The sequence below is a fragment of the Falco biarmicus genome, chromosome 1, assembly GCF_023638135.1.
Source record: "Falco biarmicus isolate bFalBia1 chromosome 1, bFalBia1.pri, whole genome shotgun sequence".
NCBI lineage: Eukaryota > Metazoa > Chordata > Aves > Falconiformes > Falconidae > Falco > Falco biarmicus.
The window spans coordinates 81,172,283-81,184,798 of record NC_079288.1 but is presented as its reverse complement, the minus strand read 5'-3'; the positions used below and the strand labels follow the sequence as shown (position 1 = coordinate 81,184,798).

Below are 12,516 nucleotides of genomic sequence, written 5' to 3'. Positions count from 1 at the left end.
TTACAGTAACATGAAGCACTTCTTGAGCCTTACTGTCCTAATTCTCTGTACTATGAATAATATTTCCCTCTCAAAGTACTATGCCCAATTTATGGTGTAAGAACAGTTTCAGTCTTTGTCTCAAAATTGTAACTCTAGAATATCATTGTGCCACTGTACTGAATGAGCATATGTAGGTGCGTATCCTTATTTTAGGAGTTTATGACAAACACACTGTTTACATATTTTCATACAAAACCCAGAAGTCTAAAAAAGAGAAGTTACAGGAAGAGCTACACAAGAGTACAGTTCTGTGTAGGTTGCATACAGTAGTTAAAGCTTTCTGCTACATTATCTATCTTGAACGAGCACAGAAATGCATTGAACAGATAGGAGATATGGTGTGTAACAGCCAGCCAAGTTCCTGCTCATGGCCCAAACTTGGTCTCTATCATGGCTGACCATCTGTAATTTGTTACTCAAGAGACTTGAATTTGTCTGGCAGGAGACACCACCTCAGGAGGCAACACACTTAAAGACCTCAAGTTTTACAACACCCATCTAAGAACGTGATCCATCAGAAAAAAAAAGCTTAAATACCTCACAGCTTTCAAGTAGCAAGAATTTTCTTTAACAGAAAGTGGTCTCAGGTATCGCACTACAAATACTAAAATTGAATGTCAGTTTGGACAATTTGTTGTGGCTGTTCCTTACTTTGCTAAGTTACAGTTCGTACTGACTTGGTTATTCATCACATTCCAACTTCTGTTCTGCACATCCCATGACTTTTTGAACGGTAATGTCTCTGAGGAGATGTGCACTTCATAGAGCAGTACGCTCTAGTAAATGTGAGCCCTCAGTAACAGTCTACGATGCTCCAAGTATGAGCAGACCACAAATTAAAGTCCATTAAAATAATGGAATGAAATACAAAGACAAAAGCAGTATATATATCAGTATCATGTGTGCTTTCAGCACTCAATTCAGATATTAATTCAAGTGTCACCAGGGACATCCCTCTTGCCAGACTTAAGGCACTTCAATAAAAATTAGTTCAGTTGAGCTATGCAGCTCTTACCAGTTCAGCAGACCATTCCAAAAGCAAGATAACTACTTTGTCTATGCATTCAGCCTCCCACAGCACACTGAACAGCTGGATGCAGGAAATGCTGTGCTAGAGGTCAAGACACAAACCAAGAGGTACACAACTGCAGTAGGTATTTGGAAAAAGCATTTGTAATAATTACATGAAGTAAAAGAAATCTCAAGAGACAAAGTTACACCACGTAAGAGATGATGACTCTCTTAAGTCAGAGAAAAAAACCCCAGTGATCTCTAACTACATCAGTGTGATTTTTTTTCTTTAATACTGAAATAAAAACCTTCTGCCTGATGGAAAAGCTCAGTATTTTCACTGTGTGGTACCTCAACACTATCAGATGTTTAATGAATGACTCATTAATTCTACGAGCAAGTTCTGCTGAAAGACTCATTTGCCAAAGCAGATTCCTAGAAGTCATTAAGACTCCAAATCATGCAGTTTACTCACACAGTACGGGCTAACAGAACCTGTAATTCAAAACCATGCCCCTGTATGGGAAGCCAATGGGCAGAAGGTGCCAATCAGTACACAAGTATTATGGACCACACTTCAGTTACTACAGGGCAGAGTAACTCCATTTTATTTCAACCCAAAAACGCCAGCTGAAAAATGAATGTTGAAAAAAAGAGAAGAGCCTCTAGTTTTAATCTTCACCGACTGGGACAGAAATTTAGCAGCTTTAAATGATGGCAGGTAAGTCACTTGACTAGCAAGTCAAGCACGTAACATCTGCAAACAGTGCAAGAAAGGACAGGACCATGACTGTTCAGCAGGGAAATCTGTGTCCTCCCACTTGGGCAATTAACTTTACAGATTACTGCATTCTGACAAAATCAGTTTCTAGTAACCAAGTTGAAGGACAAAACAGTAAAGACTATCAGATAAGGTCAACAGTAAAAGAGATGCAAGCATGTCCTCTCAGGTTTTCTTCACCTGAAGACACTTCATATTTCAAATGATCTTCCAATACTGATAAAGTATGTTTTAGATAAAGCACACTTTTTGAAACAAGCTGCTGAAATTACATCTGTGTTTCTGGCATCTTCACTCATGCAAAGTTTAAGCATACTATAGTCTGCATAAAGCAGTAACATCTTTTCTGCTGAAGATCTGAAACAAACCACTGCATTAGGGGAAGTCACTGCCACAGCACCTGGACCCAAGTAGTACTGAAGTGATAAACACTTTTGACAGCTGCATCCTTTTCTGCAGGTGCAAGAGGCATTTACTTCATTTCAGTTTGGCTCAGCTTTACAATTAAACAACTAGTTTAGAATTTAGAAATCGGTTTGGTTTTATTTGATCCTCCCAGAGAAGGGAAGGTCCCACTGAACCAGTTTCAACATTTAAGACTGTATATTTAACAGGACTGAACTTTAGAGTTTCAAGGATACATGGCGTTTTGCAACTGATTATATTACCAAAATTTGAGCACCACACACTACAGAAAAACCTTCCACAACCAAGTATAAACCACCTTGAGAGAGCCTTTCTTAACACAGTTCCCCCTGTACCACCCTCAGTTGCAGTTTCCATAGCCAAGCTTGCCTAGCAGCATCGCTGACAGCAGGATGCATTTAACAAGCCTAAAAAAGCATCCTAACAAAAAACCATATCCCTGTTTCTATGGCCTATTATAAGCTTGGAACAGTTAATTCAGCCAAAGGTCTAGAAGCTAAGCAAGTAAATCCCACCCTGAATATCTAACCTGAGGGCAGGAACTGGGATATGCCTTGGTTTACAAGTAGTGAATGTACAAACACTGCACTCAAGCACAGCATCCATCCCCCTTTACCCACACCCCCAATCCACACCAGGCACCACGTCCTTCACAGATAATGTGGGGGATACTTCTCAGTTATAATATTACACAGCAAAAATTGAAGTTTTGGGATAACAGCATGAAGCTCTTAACAGCTTGAAGAGGAGATGTAGTGATCTTAAGAAAAGGCATTATGCAAACAGACATTAAAAAGCCCTTTTACTTTTTCATAACATTAAAAATAAGCAACTATACTTCATCTTGTGCATCAGAATTCAAACAAGTATTAACATTCTAAAGTACATTCAAGATACATTTCACAATCCACATCGCCTTTAGCTTCTCAAACACCAGGAGATGCTGCTTTACTCTTCTGGCAACATACTGTGGGTTAAAAGCAATCACTCAAGTCATCTCAGCTAACAAACATTCAACATCCTCAAAGACAGATTATCAGACTTTCTAAACCTCTGCTCAATTTAAGACTACAGTGTGATTTCAAAGGATAGCTGCCAGTCTCCCTGAAGCACACAGTGGAAAGAATGGTTAGAAAATTAATTATGCCAGCTTGCAGGCAACGGCATCAAAACTTTAACTACACTCAAATATATCTATGCGATGAGAATAAACTGTTACATATGCAGGCACCACAAGCAGGGCAATGATTAGAGCAAGACTAAAGAAATTACTGGAAGGTGGAAATGCAAAGTAGTTTGAAAGTTTACAGGGAGAGATGCTGGAGAAACAACAAAGACAAGTATTTACAGAGCCACAAACAATCCCAGTAGAGACAGGGCTCAGAAATCAATTTCTATGAAGTGCAAGATTCATTATGAATCAAATTCAGCAGGCAAGATACTACAAGAGCTAAGATTTCAAAGAGAAAGTTGCACTCATGTCAACAAATACTTCCAAATAAAAATCCAAGAAAGGTACCCTAAAGAAAAGTTAGCTCCAAGTAGCAGGGCTTAGTCTTCGCCACCTAGCTTGCAATGCAAGAGAAGTTTCATTTCACAAACAGAGAGCTTAAAACAACCCTAACCACCGATTACTTCAGAGTCACTCTACAACACCTGGAACTACCTGCAAGGTACCAGAATTAGGGTGTTAAGTGATATATTTGAGTACAGCCAGGAACAGACCATGCTTTTTTAAAAAAAGTTCAGACATCAGTTTCTGAAGCTAGGCCTGCCTTCGTTCCACATTATCTTCAGAAAAAAGGTCTCCAATTGCCCACATGCCAGCAGAATCCTAGAGAAGAATGGGGAAGCTTTTGTGAGCACTAAAAGGCAAAAGGTGGTGAGCAGCACCCACCAGGTTCACTTTGACATCAGAGTAACAGGGTTTAGGGACAGAAGAGAACCTACTGAGGTCATATACCTAGATTTAAAGACTTCTGCTACTGGAAGGTAAGCAAAGGCTGTACAATGAATGCAATACTATGAATAACCATACCTAGAGAGCAGTTATCAATGGTGCATGGGAGAGCACACCAAACACCTCAGTTCACAGATTTCTTTGTTTCCCATCATCTGCTCCCAGCAAAGTAGGCTTGTTTGAAGTAGGAGAAAGGCAAGAAGAACTGCACCACAGCACTAAAATCCTGCTTAACTCCGACATACTGGAAAAACTGTTCTGTGAGAAGCAGGATACAATTCAGGTTTGAAAGGTATGCTCAGGCAGGATTAACCGAGCAAACCAGAGGGCAGTTCTTCAGAAGAAAGCTGTAGGCTAGGCTGGATCAACAAACTGACCTTGAAACAAGTGTTAAGCTGTTGTAAGAACGTCAAATGTATGGGGATGCATAAACAGGAATACCAGCTCCAGGGCATATGAAACAGTCTTTTTACTCCATTCAGCACAGGAAAGCCTCAGCTGTAGTACAAAGTTGGGCTTTAAGCACCACACTCAAAGACCAATGTGAACCAATTTGAGAGAACAAGAATGATTAGAGCTGAAAACACATGACCTCTGGGGAAGGATTGAATACCCTATTTTATTTAGGCCACAAGTATCACAAGGCTCCAGGGTGGAGGGCAAAACACAACGAAACAGGAACATGACAAAGAACAGCTCAAATATTTTTAAAAGATTACTTATTATTACTAAACAGCCTCAAGTTGCACCAGGGGAGGTTTAGAAGAAGATTTTTTTCCTAATATCCAATCACTGACAGGGTGGTCAAGCATTGCAACAGGCTTGTCCAGGGAGGTGGTAGTCAAAATCCCTGGAAGCATTCAAATAACATGTTGATGTGGTGTTCAGGGACATGGTTTAGCCCTGGACTTGGCAGTCCTGGTTTAACAGTTGGACCTGATGATCTTCAGGGTCTTTTCCAGCCTAAATGATTTTATGATTATTACAGCAGAAAGTGTCCCTCACATGTAGGGAATTGGGCAATCAGCTTGACCTGCAGTCAGGAGCATGTCTAATACCATATTCAGAATAAGTTTCAATGCTGAGAATAGGAAAGCACTGGACTGAATAGAAAGTAGAGCTGCTCAAGCTTCTTGTACGAATCACATTAGATGTGCAATACCGCTACAGGGCAAGGGCCTCTTACAACCAGCCTACACCTCTTTCAGCCCTCTTAAAAGGCTACCTCAATTTCAAGCCACTGTAATATCTTTGCTTAACCTCCTACACTGTACTTTTTAGTTTCAGTGAGCTAGAAGTTACTTCTCTGATTTTTCAAATTAAAAAACTTCAGGATTTACATGTTCCAAGTTATTTTACCACACAACAAAAAAAAGTCACACCTGCCTCATACTTTCTTCACACAAAATAACTCAACTCCAATTATCTCCCATGGCAGTATGCAAATTTCAGCAATGTTGCAGAATCCTGTCGTATCTTTCTCCTGACCAACAGAAAGCAGAAGCTGATTACTTCAGAAAGACAAGCGTGCTTAGCCTTCTAACAGCCTAGGACAGCGATGTAATAGCTTTCATTGATGTAGTGTCACAAAGCACCATCACGCAAACATATGCGCACAACTCTTACTGCAACTATCGCCTTAGGCTTGGTTAGGACTTCCTGAGGATGGGAAGTGCTGCAGGCAAACCAAATACTCCAAAATAAAAACTAAGATATGCAGGATTTTACAGATGGGGAGCTGAAGCAGACAGCATTAGCTACAGCCAGTCAGAGGAAGTCTGCACCTGAGAAGTTACATGTTTACATTTAAATAGCAAAATCTAAAGTCACTAAACCAGGAAAGAATTAACTTTTAAGAACTCAAGCACAAATAGGACACCTAAGCAACATACAACAAACCCAAAATACTATCCTTAATCCATTCTCTGTGGTGGTTTTGGTACTATAAGTATTTATCCAGGTACTTGTCTGCTTTGTTTAAATGCCATCCTTCTGATTTGTGAAACATGAAAGTAAGAGAGCAGCAACAGTCCATCTTACCCTCCAGGAATTCAGCAGCTTCAAAATATTGAATGTTGAACCAGACAGGACTGCTCAGAATGTAGTGCCATGGAAGATGAGGTAAGCAAGCATGCACATAGCCAAGCTCAAGTGGACTACTGTGATACAAAAAACACCTGCAACCTGTGTTGCCATCTACATGTTGACCAAGAAATATATGCTGAGTAGCAAGAGACAGAACCCCACAGATCTAGACCCATCAGGCCTCAAGCATGTTTCCACAACTCTATTGATTCGTAATCTACATGACATCTGAGGCTCCAACTTTTTAACCTTTCTCATATTCTGTATACTACTTTTGGACTGTGGAAGTTGATAAAGCAACAGGGTTTGACAAGATCCAAATGACATACAGCTTTTATCACTTGCATCATCCCTTAAATATGACAAATTTTCATTCTTCTAAAACCAAAAGAGGTCAAATCAACAAAAATCTTGAAGTAAGACAGAAAAGTACATCTTTCATTGGGAAAACAGGGGGAGTTAAAGGAAGCATTACCTTTAGAACACGAATCTTTCCTATAAATAAACTTTGGAGGGTAGAATAAAGAATAGTGGATACTATGTAATGTTTGAAACTGTATGAAACTGATGAATAGTTTACTAGTACAAAATCTAATGCCACCATTAAGAAGGTGAACCACAATACTAGTACAAAATCTAATGCCACCATTAAGAAGGTGAACCACAATACTAGTACAAAATCTAATGCCACCATTAAGAAGGTGAACCACAATACATGTGCACAGCACTGAAGGAAAGATTTAGTGCCACTAACAATGCAAACTGCACTGAGCAAAAATTAAACATGCTGCAATAATAATTTGAACTGCCCAATTAGGTTAAAAAACACATTTACCCTACAGATTAAAAAACCTCCCAAACCCCTCAAAGGCATTAATGCTGTTCACAATGTTATTTCAGATGCAAATTAGAGACCTAAAGTTAATATAACACAACAGAAGTTCCTATTATTCTCATTCACAGCTCAAGGGGAGGCGACAGTAGAAGAGAAGCCACAGCCTCCTTGTATGAGGTCTTACTAGGACAGTAAAGGTTTTTCTTTATTTTTGAAGTCAATCCACCTTAACCTCAGGGTAAAAACTGCCAAATCATAAATGTGGCATTTCATAAACCCAGAAAAATTCAGTGCATTAACAAATAACCAACAAGCCAGCTGCCAAGAATGGTTGGATGAGAGGAGTGTTAAGGATAAGCAAGTATTCTTCGGGAAAAAAAGAGAATTCAGATCATGTCTTGCAGCATCGCAGATCTGTCTAAAACACAAAAGTGAAGGTACAGACAGTGCTGCTACAGTTATTTCTTCAACTATTTTCTCTACCAGCTGGGTTCCAATTTTAAAACTCAGCAAATGCAGAAACAGTTTTCTTCCATCTCAGATGCCTTTCCCACAATGACATGTAGGTCTTAGTATACCAAGTAGGTTTTGCAAATTACACTTCTAATGACAGCTCTAGGTAAAATATTGTTTAACACTCTCAGCTCTATCTGTACAGCCACTTACACACGCTAAGGAGCAACTGCCATTGCTGGTACCGTATGTCCAAAACTCTAGGCCTGCAATTTGGTATCTCATTGACAGTATTCTTCCCTGTACTTTACTAGCATTTTCACAGGAACTTAAACCAATGTTGTCATACTAAATTCAGAGCAATAATGCTAACATTAGGTAATCAGATCTTGATCTTACTGTTAACACCCAACAAGCAAAACATAGGTGATGGCCTGCGTTTCACTAAACTATGATCAAGCTCCAACAGCAAAAAGCCAATTATATTAGTTTTGGTTTTGTAACTCAGGAAGCTTCTCAATTTAAAATTTCGTATTTTCTAGAGCATGATATTCAACTGCTTACTTAAAAAATAGTGCTGTCAGTAAACCAAGAGCCATAACCCAGATAATTTTAGTAACAACCCTGCCTACTTCCTCCCCTCAACCTAAAAATTAGCAGAAACATGGCCTTCAGAAGTTATTTGTGCCCACTACAAAACATCAGAAATTAGCCAAGGAGTTTCTTAACACCTTGTTAATGATTTTTCCCAAAAATAGAAAAGCCAAACAGCAGAAAATGTAGAAATGGTAAATTACCTTGATTTCAGGTTTTTCAATACTAAACAATACTGCAATAACCAGTTGGGTCATCAGTGAAAAATTTATAAAACTGCCTAGAAAGGAGTTTAAAACATGCCCACATCACCGCCCGCCAGTCCCTGTCCTCCCCCTCCTTTTTATTTTTACAGACCTCCTATTGAGGGGGAAAGAGAACCCTTACAGAAAATAATTTTCTGAAAACATGACTGTTTCAATCCCCCTAGCACAGTGCTTACGGTTAGAAGATAGCAACAAAGCACAGACTTTTTATACAGACTATTTCATCACTGGATTGTAATACAACACTGCTAAAATCTTGTCAAGCACACAAACTTCATGACATAGTAAAAAACACATTGCCAACAAATGGCTACCTCTCAGGTATACACAGTCAATAGATTAAATCAACTTACCTACCAAAAAAGCATCACCCACTATGCTGAGTTCAAGCAGCTGTTTTCCTAACCATGAATTCCTTCCCTAGAATTAATCAACAGGGCTGCCTTCTGCTCAATTAAACCTCCCTTCAGGAGTGCCCATAAAGCCCTTCACAGGTTTCTGTGTGTAGTTTCAGCCCTCCAGTAAGCTTACGTTCCTTACAGTATCCAGAATAAAAGTTACAGCTACTTCCGCAATGGACAGGAATCTCTTACACATTCTACCATAACATACTGCAAAATTTAAGTTTACATGTAGATTGTACAAGATTAAAGACAAGGTCCTACGAACATTTACTTTCAAGATCATTCTTCACATAAATACCAAATCTCAAGAACAGTAATCTAAAAATAGTCCACGATGATTTTTTTTTTATAAAAATAAAAATGAAAGTTTTAAGCAAGCAAAGTTTTCTGTGAAAAGAAAGCACAAAACTTGTGAGCTCAAAGGGGAGAGGGAAGTTCAGGCAAAGTTTCTGTTTATATTATGACCAAGAAATGACACAAAAAGAAATGTAAATCCTAAACATCTAGTGGAAAATATTAGTATTAACAAGACTTCTTACTAGTATTTAAGAAAACTCAAACCAGAAAGGACAAATTCTTAGAACAAAACCCAAAACCAGCATCAAAAAAGTGCAGGAGCAAGGAAAGAATTGTTTGGAAAGTTTTAAGTACACCATGTTTCTAAAGGGAATAATCTATCAAACCACAGGAGGTGACTAGAACTGCCATCATCACTGCTAACACAAAGGAATGTAGATTGGTGGGAGGCAACAGAGGAAGGGGGAGAAAGAACAGGGAAAGGAAAAGGAGAAGGAACTAAAAGAAGGAGCTACAGTAATGGCTACCAGACTTTCAAGGAATTCCTATAGGAAGGAATAAATCTTTCATGATTTGTTTTAGTGTCTTTTTAAATAAGGCAAACCATGCAACAAACTGCAGTCATCTCAGTAACGTTAAGCTTTCAGTTTATCTGCCCCCTATATTTTCATAAATACACTTTTATGCCTTTACCAAACTTTCAAAGCTTAACACAATGGTTGCAAATGCAAACAGCATTCCTTCTTCCAGCCTCCTTATTCTTCTGAATCATAGTACCCTGCAGAAAAACAGCTTTTCAAGAGGAAGTAGGGACGTTTAACTACACCAAATTTAAAATATCCCTTTACAATTATTTAATCAACTTTAATTCTCAAGTTGAAGAGACAATAACCACGGGTTACACACTGGTCGGTAAAGGCTGCTAGAGGACAGCCAGATTACCACAGCATGGAACATCCTGAAAGGATATCATTAGGGGGATGATCTTGCAAATCAGTATTTTGAGTTTATGTCCAATAGGCAGCATGTGCTCCCATATGATGAGGGGTAGCATACTGTAACTGACAAAAAAAATAGGGATGATTAAACATAACAGACTTAGTAATATGAGTAGTATTTCCCAGAAATTCAAAAGTGAGCCAGTAGTAAAGCCATTTTCTAGTTAGGAGTTCCACTAGCTTATGTGGAACTACTTGAAATGTACATTTTAGGTCCTTACACATACTGATCTCCTGCCTCTGAGTGCAGTTCTACAGGCTTTCTCAGAAGCACAATAATTATAAAGGCAGAAGCTCTTTGGGCTTGATAATGTACGTTGCATGTCCAATAAAACCAGATCAAGCCACATGCTTCATCAGGAAAGTTTCTGCTATTCAGCACACATCATACTCCAGACTTCATAAGCCTGACTTGAAGCAAACAGACTATTCACAATTAAAACACATCCAGGAACACTTCAGTGCCACAAGATACACAAACTTACTGGTTCTTGCCAAAAATGGCTTTGACAAAAATATTTTCTAGCAGTCAGGCATATGAATGGGAGGCAATGTAACAGTAAAGGCTGTAATAACTGTTCTCAGGAGCTAATTTTAATGTAAGCACAGTGAACCAGAAAATAGATTTGACCAGCTGGCTCAATTCATCCCGAGGCCTAGAACTCAGCATGCACATGAAGAGCCACTGGTTTATCTGGTCTGAATCACCACTCTCAACCCTCCAAACCTGAACGTTAGGGTACTACCCCCAAGCACTCTTTCTGTAACCCGTTTTCTGGACGGTTATGACAGACATCTCCTTCACCTAAAGAGAAAAACGCCATAACTTCCAGCTCCGTGCCAGAGAAGTTGAAATAACCACGGCTAAACCGGCGGGTCCCCCAGGCCGGCCAGGCTCTCCGCTCGCCTCGCGGCTCCTACAGCGGCCTCCCGAGAGCATCCAGAACGTGCGGCACGCGTTCCCTCCGGGCACACGGTTCTGCTCGCCCTCACGCTGTCCAGGCGACGTTTAATAAGCCAAATAATCAGAACAAAGCCACGGTCCTGCCCTTAGAAAAGCCGGGTTCACACAAAGGGCCTATTCACTCGCCGATCCCGGACTTTTGAACCCAACCGGTCGTTACACTCAGGAGGCACAGATTAGAAACCAACTTTCCTATCGCTGAGGGAGGGGAAGGGAGAAAAAGATGACGGCTTTCACCCCGGAACCGCGGCGGCGGGCGGCTACCGTGGAAAACGCGCCCCTGCGCCGAGATAACCCTACTCTGGGGCAAGCGGGGGGACTCGCCTCCGAGGTACGACCCTGCAGGCATGTGTCCCGCCGGGCAGCGGCACAAAGGGACGCGGAGCCCGGGCACCGGCCCTTCCCCTCCCGCCGCCAGGGCCCTGGCCCTAGTTGCCAGGGGTCTCCGCTCCGCCGGCCCAGGGCCCATCCGGGCGGCGGCACCGGCTGACGCTACCAAGTTGGGCTTTGGGGTATTCTGTCTCTGCCAGGGCCGCGGGCAGCCGCCGTTCCACTTCCAAAGGCGGCCTGCCGTTCCGGGCAGGGGAAGCGGCAGCCAACGCTCACCTCCGCCGGCGGAGCGCGGGCCCCGGTCCCGACACCGTCGCAAATATAACCCCTACCGATACGATCTATCGATATAACGGGAGAGGCGAGCAGCCCGCAGCTCTGCGGCACCGGGACGCCGCTGCCGCGGGGAAGGGCCGCCCCAGGGTGACACCTCCACGCCGCAGGGTCCCCCCCGCGCCGCGGCAGAGCTCGCTCCCCCGCCCGCCGAGAGCTGTCCGGTCCGCCCCGCCGCCCGGGCTCCGGCAAGCGGTGCGGGCCTGGCCGCCTCCCCTCCGCCCGGCGCTGCCGCCGGAACTGCTGTTACCTGCCGGCTGCGCTCGCCCTCCGCCGCCGGGCGCTGCCCGCCCCACCCCCTCCCCTCGGCCTCCCCCACCGCAGCGCCGGTACCTGCGCGCGGCCGTCCGGGCCGCCTCCCCTGCGCGTATGGACCGGGCTCCCCAACAGCAATGGAACAAAACACAGCCGGCTCCGCCCCCGCCCGGCACCCGCCCGCTCCCATTGGCTGAACCGCCAGCCCGCCGAACTTTGACCCGCTCTGCCATAGGGCGGCGGGGCGAGCCGGCCCGGCCCACAAGGGGCGGGGGGCGGGCCCGTTCCCGCAGGGACGCACAGCTGCGGCGCCGCCTGGGACGGGGAGGCCGTGCCGACTACAGCCCCCAGCAGGCCTTGCGGCGGCACAGCGCCCTGCTTTCATTGGCTATCCAGGTACCGGGGGGGGGAGCGGCGCCCGTGGCCCGCGGGGCCATGACGTCATCGCGTCCCCGGATGGAGCCGCAGGACGGACGCGGTGC

General features: G+C 43.0%; 1 protein-coding gene across 1 annotated transcript in view; it reads right to left on the bottom strand.

Moving 5' to 3' along the window:
* Nucleotides 1–12,215, bottom strand: part of FAM53A (family with sequence similarity 53 member A) — a 74,045-nt gene extending 61,830 nt beyond the window's left edge. Inside the window, exon 1 of the mRNA XM_056340510.1 lies at nt 12,113–12,215. The gene's annotated coding sequence lies outside the window, so the exon portion shown is untranslated. The remainder of the gene's footprint in view (nt 1–12,112) is intronic.
* Between the last annotated feature and the right edge of the window lie 301 nt (nt 12,216–12,516).